The following is a 9,111-nucleotide window of genomic DNA, read 5'->3' as shown; positions in this document are numbered from 1 at the left end:
AGGGACGGGGGCAATGATACTCATACACAATGATAAATGATTGTATTTACAGTCAAATTAATTTATTTAAGGCTGAATCATTAAATCAATGAGTTGGCGCTGTGACTAGTAACTCTGATTGCAGTAAATTGTATTTCAAGATCTAAAGATCTAAAAGCACACCAGAGACCACAGATTGATTTACTGTACTTTAACAGTTTTCTTGAAAACAATTTTCTTTTCCCCCAAAAAAAGTAAAAAAAAAAAAGAGGTTTTGGGCCGCTTGAAGATACATCTTTGTGTATGTAATAAGAAGGAGATTGGATGCACATATATGCTGAGGGGGTTTAGTTTGCTGACCTCCGATTGAACCTGCAGCGTCGGCAGAAGTTGAACTGAACTTCTTTTTTTTGACCGATTCTTCTCCTGAGCTCCCTCAGCCCTAAATTATTACTTTGCTTTCCCACCTCTCCCTCGTTTCCTCCCTCCATCCCTCCTCGTCCCGTAACCTCTTTCTTTTTTCCTCTCCTTGTCCGTCTCGTGTTCTGGCTTTTGCGATCTTTCTCAGGGGTGTTGTTATGGTCAGCGTGAACTGCAGGTGAACCTCTGACTGCAGCGTGTGTGTGTGTGTGCAGTGTGGGTGGGCTGTCTTCACTCTTCTTTCTCTTTCATTTTCTTTGACTTTTACATCTTCCTCCGTCTCCTCCTCATTACCCTTCCTTGACCTCCCTCGTCGTCCTCCTTCTTCCATTTGAACTCCTTCACAGTTTTTGCTCCTTATCAGTTCCTCTGTCGTGCACATCAGTCCTTCTGTGTTTTTTGGCTGCGTTCGCGCTGCAGCTGAAAACGTCCCACGTGTGATGGCTTTCTCTCGAAGAATGGGTGGTTTCTAATCTGAAAAGCTGCACTGAAAATCTAAATAAAGCCTCAACAGAAGAAAGAAAGTAGTTACAGAATCCATCCATCACAGTCAAAGACTATTTCTGTGAAGTCTGCTGAAAAAATATCTTCTTACCCGTGCAACCTACACAGAATCTAAATGTACTGGTGTTTGATGGGTCAAGAAAATCAGTATGCATCTTAATATTATTCTGCTTTACTTCCTTTTTTGAGATTACTAATCTGAAATAATATTGATTTGAGATAAAACTGTGTTTTTTAGGCCATTCAGAGCCATTATTAAGACATAAAAAGGTCTCACTAAAATTGCTCTTCTATCATAACAAACATGTTAAATTATGGATTCAAGCTGGTCTTATGGTGTGTTTTAGCCTTATTCACTCAGCTGCAATCTCAGCACTGATAAACAGTGTTGCTCAAGTCACTTGAAAAAAGTAATCAGTAACTAATTACTGATTACTTCCCCAAAAAAGTAATCCCGTTACTTTACTGATTACTTATTTTCAAAAGTAATTAATTACTTAGTTACTTAGTTACTTTTAAAAACACGATTTACAACCTGAAGAGATGATAAAGCGATAGATCTTTCTGCCCAATTCTACTTTTTCTACATAATCCATCATACAAAATGTAACCAAATGGAAAAGTCTCTTTTTTTTAACATGTTTTATTAGTTTTAATCTTTTAACTTTATGCATCAAGCAAAAATAAAATGCACCATTCTCTGACTTGAATAAATTAGTTTAACATTTAAACCTATTTTCTACACATTCCAGCACATAAAATAAAATATTTTTTGTGTTTACACTCACTCTTTCAAATAGATTCAAGTAAAACACAGCAGAAAATAAATAAAGTCACAGACTAGCTGTCCTGTTGCTCTATTTTCACCTGTAAAGCAGGACTGGAGCAGGCGGAGGTTTACCCTGGTGCAGGTGAGCCGCAGCGGTCAGTGGAAGAATCCGTGAGTTTCTCTGTGAATTTACATCGTAGCTACTCGGTGCTTGCTTGTAAGTTTAGGGGGGTTTTTCGCTGTAAAAAGAAGTTTTCTTCCCACACACAACGGACACTAATGTTTTTGTCGCTTTTTACAGAATCAAACTCAAAGTAAGGTCAGTACTTCCACGCTTTAAACACTGCACGCTCATACTCTCTCCCGCACTCGACATGTGATCCACTGTTGATCTGCACACAGCTGTTGTCACGAACGTCGCACTCGCTTACGTCACTGTCGTGAGACATTCTCGCAAAAAAATCACGGTTTTAGTAACGCAATAACGCCGCGTTCCTACGGGAAAGTAACGGTTATCTAATTACCGTTTTTGCAATAGTAATCCCTTACTTTACTAGTTACTTGAAAAAAGTAATCAGATTACATCTCTGCTGATAAACATGTAAAGCATGAATATGCAAAAAGTTAATATTCGATCCCCAAGCCGCAAAGCTTAATTCCTTCATTTATACTCTTTTTTTTTTCAGTCATATACAGCAATATAATTACTTTAAACATAATTATAGCCAGCAGGGTCCCTAAAAATCAGTATTTTCCATTTTTGCTTATCAAATACAAAGACTTTTGTAGACTCTTTTAAGAGCAGTGATGCTATCTTCCAGATAACCTGTCATACACAACTCCATAGCAGGTGAGCTGTGCATGATGACGTATCTCAGGAAGAACTTTGTAACCCTAAAAACCTGGGGTAAAACCTGAAGTTACTGCTTGCTAATACATGCCACCTCGGTTCCTGATAAAAATCGACTGCTCTCATCTATTTGCTGCACTACTTGGACAAAAAGTACTGGGCAACGTGCATGTTACACCTGCAGGAGCTGCTCAGATTTGGTGAAGCTCCTGGTGTAGTTTGTGTGCTGATGTTAATACCAGAGGAAGTTTGGAGCCCTGCAGTCACTCAATCAGCAGAGCATTGACAACTTTTATACACTGAACTTGAAAATTAAGCTTTGCCCAAATATTTTATACTTTTATAGTGTAGCTACTGTATGTCCAGCATCACTGTTGGTAATGATGTAGGCTTCTCCCACTGGTTGAAAACTGGTTGAGGAACCTTCCTCTATTGCTACTCAAGATACCAACCATATAGCAACAGCTATGTGTGCGCCAGCAATAATAACATGCCATCATCCATCGGCTTATCAACCCTGGTGTTTTGAGAATATGATCTTCAGTGAAAATAAAGATGCTGGACGCTCATATGGGTGGTGTTTTATGAGTCACAAGGTAGACCCACCACAAAATATAAATTTAGTGATTTTAATGTCATAATTCACAAAATGAATGCCATGCTGTATTAAATAAGACATGGACCTAGCAGTCAAGAAAAGAAACTGCTCAGAAAAGTCTCGGTATAGTATGAATGTCCATAAGGAGAGGAAAAGCTCACCAGGAAAAGCTCTAAAACCTATGAAAATTCAGCTAAAAGTAAAGTTGCTTGCAATTTAATTCAGTTGATTCAGTTCCTTTCAGTTTTATTTACATAGCACCAAATCACAACAGCAGTTTTACCTCAAGTCACTTAAAATAACAGAAGAACAATCTTCAGCTTCTTGGTACGTCTTGGCATATTAATGTTTCTGCTTGTATTTGCACGTTTTCCTCACAATAAATGCTTTTTTTTGTTCTCAAACAAATATGAAATCTCTATGAACCATGAATGAACTATGAACATTAGCTAATGCCTAAGTGTGCTTTATGTCCGATTCAGTTAATAACCCAAAAATCTGAAACAAAAGGTAAGAAGATAAACAGATGCATGATAAAAACCGTGGCAACTGTCATGTTTATTTTACAACACATTAAAATATAAGAAGTTTAGAATTATCTTCACTTGCTCCAACACAAGTATCCCCCTCCTTTTTTTGTCCTTTTTATTATCCTACACTCCCTGCGACCTCCCGACTTGCTCTCTCTCCTCGCCCTGTTGCCTCATCTCGCCACTATGTTAATTAAACTCGCTGAGGAAATAAACGTGATTTCTCCAAAGCAATCTTCTGTTTACAGCCAGGCACAGGGGAGCGCTCGCAGACTATCTCCTGTGTTCTTAGGGCAGCTTTGAACATGGGGTCAAAGTGCACTTCGTTCACCAGACGTGATGGAAAATGACTGGAGGGGAGGCTCGCAAACAGAATTCCAGTTGTTTCATTATCACCTAAAACTCACACACACACACACACAGACACACACACGTCAGGGCAAGAAGGCCTATAACATCAAGCACTTGCAGCTAGTAAAACTGTAGTAGCTCCATCTGTACCTGTGAGTCTATCCTTCTCACTGCCAAAGTTCAGAGCAGTGATATCAGCTTACAAACTCTCTCACACATGCAGACATATGATATCAGCTTGCAAACACTCACATGTGTACAGATGTGCGTTAACAGCTTGCGCTGACACCTCCGAGGCCATCCAGAGTGCAAATCCCGGCCTCGATGAAGCTGTCTGTCAGTGAGCGCTGATGTTGTAGTCAATGCTGTAGTCAAGGCGAGCTGCACTATGTGGAAGATAAAAGTTCTGGAAGTCAGCAGATAAGGGGGATGAACACTGTAATGGCTTAACATCAGCAGCCATAGACTGACATAATAAACCTTGTAACTCAGCGGCCCCCAACCCCCGGGCCTCGGACCGGTACCAGTCCGTGAGTCGTTTGGTACCGGGCCGCGAGAGTTGAGGCTCAGGTGTGAAATGTATGGTTTTCAGGGTTTTTATCGGCTTTCAGCGTTATTTTGTTATCATTTTTATTGTTAACTCGGTTTTCCTGGGTCTTTTCACGTGTGTTATGAATAAATCTTCTTTTTTTCGATACCGGTACTAGTTTTATTTTGTTGTATTTATCCGCGACACCTTAAAGGCAAGTCCGTGAAAATATTGTCGGGCATAAACCGGTCCGTGGCGCAAAAAAGGTTGGGGACCGCTGTTGTAACTTTCATATTTCTGGGCTGACCACATGTTACATGCATGTCTGTGCGCAGCCTTTGCGCTTGGGCTTGCCTTGCTGTGACTGCCAGTCTCAGTGTGTCTTCCCTATTGTTTGTTTTCTGTTGTCCGTGTATCAGCGGTGCACGGCTGTAAACTCATTTTACATGCCATGCTCCTCTCATTAGTGCTTGTGTTAACTACTGGTGAGGAATGCAGTTGAACAGCTCAGTGGAAAAAGCAATATAATTTAACAGGATGCTAATCACCAAATTGTTGCGGGGTTTAGTCACCGTGTAGCTGCACGCGGTGACGTCTTTGGGAGCTCAGGTAAGGAGAGGGTGGGCTCGCTATTTACTTCATCCTCTGGTTTGTCTCAGGCTTCCGGCTTTAACAGTTGGGTGGATGTGAAGAGTAGACAATGTCTTTTAAATGGAAAAAGAAATCACAGATTTTTTTCTATCGGGACACTGCACTGACTGGTTGCTGAATTTGGTACACCTGCTCAACTGCTGGTTTTTACAAAGGTGAAGAAGGGTGATTCAATTACTTTAATTGGAGCATGGTTGTTAGTGCCAGACAGGCCGGTGTGACTATTTGATCTGCTGGGATTTTCCCGCATAAGCATCTATAGGGTTTACAGAGAATGGTCTGAAAAAGAGAAAATATCCAGTGATCAGATTTCTTATAGAAAAGGCAGCACAAACTCAAAGTGTCATTTGTTACAACTCAGGTATGCAGAAGAGCATCTCTGAATATGCAAGAAGTGGGGTTACAACAGCAGAAGACCACAAAAGGTGTGTGGAAAGGACCACAATTCGACACACTGTTTATTTGTCAGTTTTATTTGGTGGCAAAACTGTTTGCTGTTCTTCAGGTTCAGCACCATGTTCCTCAGCTTTTGGGCTTCGCTATATATAAGGGAGAAACCTCATTAGTTAATTCAGTGCACTTGTCTCTCCAACCTCCTTGGCACTTTCCCTTGAGCTCACTGCACCACCCCTCCCCTGCAGCTGAGCAAGGGACCATACCTCCCCCACAAGGTGCCACTCCTGTCAGCTAAGAACAAGAAGAATTTGTGTTAGAATTTGTGTACTAACATGAAAGCATGACTCCATCCTACATTGTATCAACGGCTCAGGCTGCTGCTGGGGGTGGTGGTGCGAGGCAGTGGGTATGTTTCGTTTTCACTTCTTTTATATTTGTTTTATTGTTGATTTCTATGGTCAAAGCCATTTTTAAAAATATTACCTTTTTTGAGGATCTGAGCATTTTGGATGTCGTCACCGTGGGCTTTCGAAACCAGATGTTGTGAGCTTGACTTTGACACTGAGAAACACCGCTGGCTACTACCATAATTTACAGAATGAATGTCATGTCGTTTGCAATAAGACACGAAGTTGAGGCTTGAGATTGTGAAACTCATCCTGTAAGCATTTACTGGATCACTCATCAAGAAGCCGAGGAGTCATTTTCTCATAGACTCTCATAGATATAAATAATGTGTTTGTTTTGCAACATTTCCTCAGTGGCTTCGCTTTCAGACATGTTACATCTTTTACATGCAGCTGATTGTCAATAGTGATATTTTTCACTATTCCACATGAACATTTTTAATACATTCATGCTTTGCCTGTGAGATCTTGGACATGGTTTATCTAAGTAATGGTGATTAGTTTTTGACTGAGCGTTACACACTGTTCTTAACCTTTACATGTGCTTTTAACCTTTTGCAAAATGAAGTCAGTCTGGATGTGCTTTAACTCAGAGATCACTGCAAATATGTTTTCAGTAAGACACTGCAACATCTGCAGTGGTACCTTTATTTTAACAAGTGCTCAGAAGGGCATGTGCTTATCCTTTTCCTCAGTTAATCCTTCTGCTTTCATGTCTGAAGCTGAATCCCAGTCATGTGACTCCAAACCAGGAAGTTGTTGCTTGTGCCGGTGTGATGAAGATCCAGATCCAGAGGTGCAGGTATCCTCTGCTTATTTGCTTAAATGGATTTGTGAATTCTTTTTGTGACAAGCACCTGTTCAGGATTCATTTCAGAGATGATTCATAACTAAAACAGTCTTGATTCATTTCCATTATTTCCCTCAGGAAACAAATAATGAGTTACTTTTTTAAGGGGATTTTAAGTTTTATATTTAATTCCTTATGATTAGAACAACCTTGAGGTGAATGTGGGTGTTTCACATTCATAGTATATTGCATTATTTATATTATAGGTACTTTACCTGTTTGTTACCATTCTTACTGTTATGGAGCAACCGGGAACACATAATTTCCTCTGCCATTTTTTGTGGTAATTCTGCATTTTAATCGACTACCTTACCAACAGACCACAGTATGAGAGGCTCCATGACTGTGTGTCCAAGGTTCTCTCACCTTTCCTGTTCAGCCTTTATACTTCAGACTTCTGTTATAATTCGGACGATTACCGTCTACAGAAGTTCTCAGATGATACAGCCATCACTGCAAGTGTATCAGACGGGAATGATCAGGAATACAGGGGGGTCATCAGTGACTTTGCTGGTTGGTGTGAGACCAACGCACTCCAAATCAACGCCGGCAAGACAAAGGAGATGATCATAGACTTCAGGAGGAAGTCACCCCCTGCAACACCGGTGAACATCCAAGGTAAAGACATTGAGATGGTGGACTCTTACAAGTACCTGGGTGTTCACCTCAACAATAAACTGGACTACAAATACAGACATCCTGTATAAGAAGGGCCAGTCAGGGACCTGGATCTGAGCAACCCAGGGTCCCTGAGCAGTTATGGACTTGTATTATATTATATGTGTTTTTGGTGTTCTTGTCCTCCCTGCTTGCAGGTATGTGTGTGTGTGTGTGTGTGTATGGGTGTGTCTGGGAGCACCTGTTTCCAGGTGCACTTCAGGCCTGGTTGGTGGGGCCCTGCCAGGTGGTTGGCCACACCTGAAGAGCATCACACAGCTGATCAAGCCTCGTCGGAGGAGCTACTTAAGAGTGTGGTGGAGCTCTCTCTGATGCTCATCATTGCGTGACTTCACGTTGGTCTCTCGGCCAGTGAGTACAATTAGTCAGCCTCATTGAGGTGTGTCTAACGGCTGCCTCTTACCCCAGGAGAAGTGCGGAGACGAGAGGGCAACGAGCACGGGGTGCTCAGACACGGAGAAGCGGGGACAACAAACACTAACAGTGGGAAGAGGACATGTCACGGGAGTTGGGAACGCACATATCTATATTTAGTGTATACGTGTGTGTGTGTGTGTAATAGTACACAGCAAATCCAGCATGTCCAAATTAACACTGTCGGATTTGATTTCAACACTATTAAAGTGTCTATATGGGTCCACACCAGAGAGTGTTAATTTAACTCTTTTTGGAGAGTTGGTACGTTAACTCTGATTTAGTGTTAAACACCAAATCTGTCTGGAGTTGATAATTTAACACTTGGTGTTAAGAGTTTATATATTAACTCTCAAAGAGTATTTTAGTTTAACTACGTAAGAGTTATCTTCTAATTCATTCTTAAAAGCGGGAATTTTACTGTTCTGAACTTCTAGAAATTTCTTTTGGAAATAAACATTTACTAAAAAGATACAATGGTTTTTGAAAAACATTTATTCTGAACTGTGCACCACAATTTCAAAACATTTTCTGAAAGATGTAACAGTATACATGTTCTCACTTTCATTAGAATTTTGTTTATCAAAAGGTCTGACATGGTAAATGCAAATAACAGCATGCTCATCACTTATTTCTTCAATACAATATGCATGTCCTTCATTCATCACTTTGTGGAACTTCAACGCACTTCTGCTCTCCCCCATATTCCATCTTCACAAGCATATCCTGTGCGGAGATTGAATAAAAATTAGTTGACACTAATTAATGGCACAAATAATCCAGTAAACAATTGCAGCACAGTAAAAAAAAAAAGGAATTCTCTTTGAGCCATTACTTGTGTAAAGTATTTTCCCAAAAGACAAGGACACAGGCAACAGGTAATACTGAACTAAATGTAAAACCTCAACCTTTTTAATTTTTACCTAAACCGTGTGCACAAAACTCTGGAGGGATCTATGCTAACGTAGAACCCAGTCAGGACGTCAGCTACTGCTGTTTGCTCGTTTTTTTTGTTTGTTTTTTATGGGCGATCGTTTTCAGGCTTCAAGTAGCACCATTATACCAACATTTCACATTCTAGACATTGTTTTAGGTATATTTGACCAAAAGTTTGACTGAAAATTCACATGCAAGCTTTTTTTCAAGGCTGTGGCATTTGCCCGCAGACAATACCTTTCAGCTAGC

The sequence above is a fragment of the Aulonocara sp. 'chitande type north' Nkhata Bay genome, linkage group LG3, assembly GCF_057382095.1.
Source record: "Aulonocara sp. 'chitande type north' Nkhata Bay isolate Kocher_YH1m ecotype deep benthic linkage group LG3, A_spYH_male_GT1.1, whole genome shotgun sequence".
NCBI classification, from domain to species: domain Eukaryota; kingdom Metazoa; phylum Chordata; class Actinopteri; order Cichliformes; family Cichlidae; genus Aulonocara; species Aulonocara sp. 'chitande type north' Nkhata Bay.
This window is presented reverse-complemented; position numbering follows the sequence as displayed.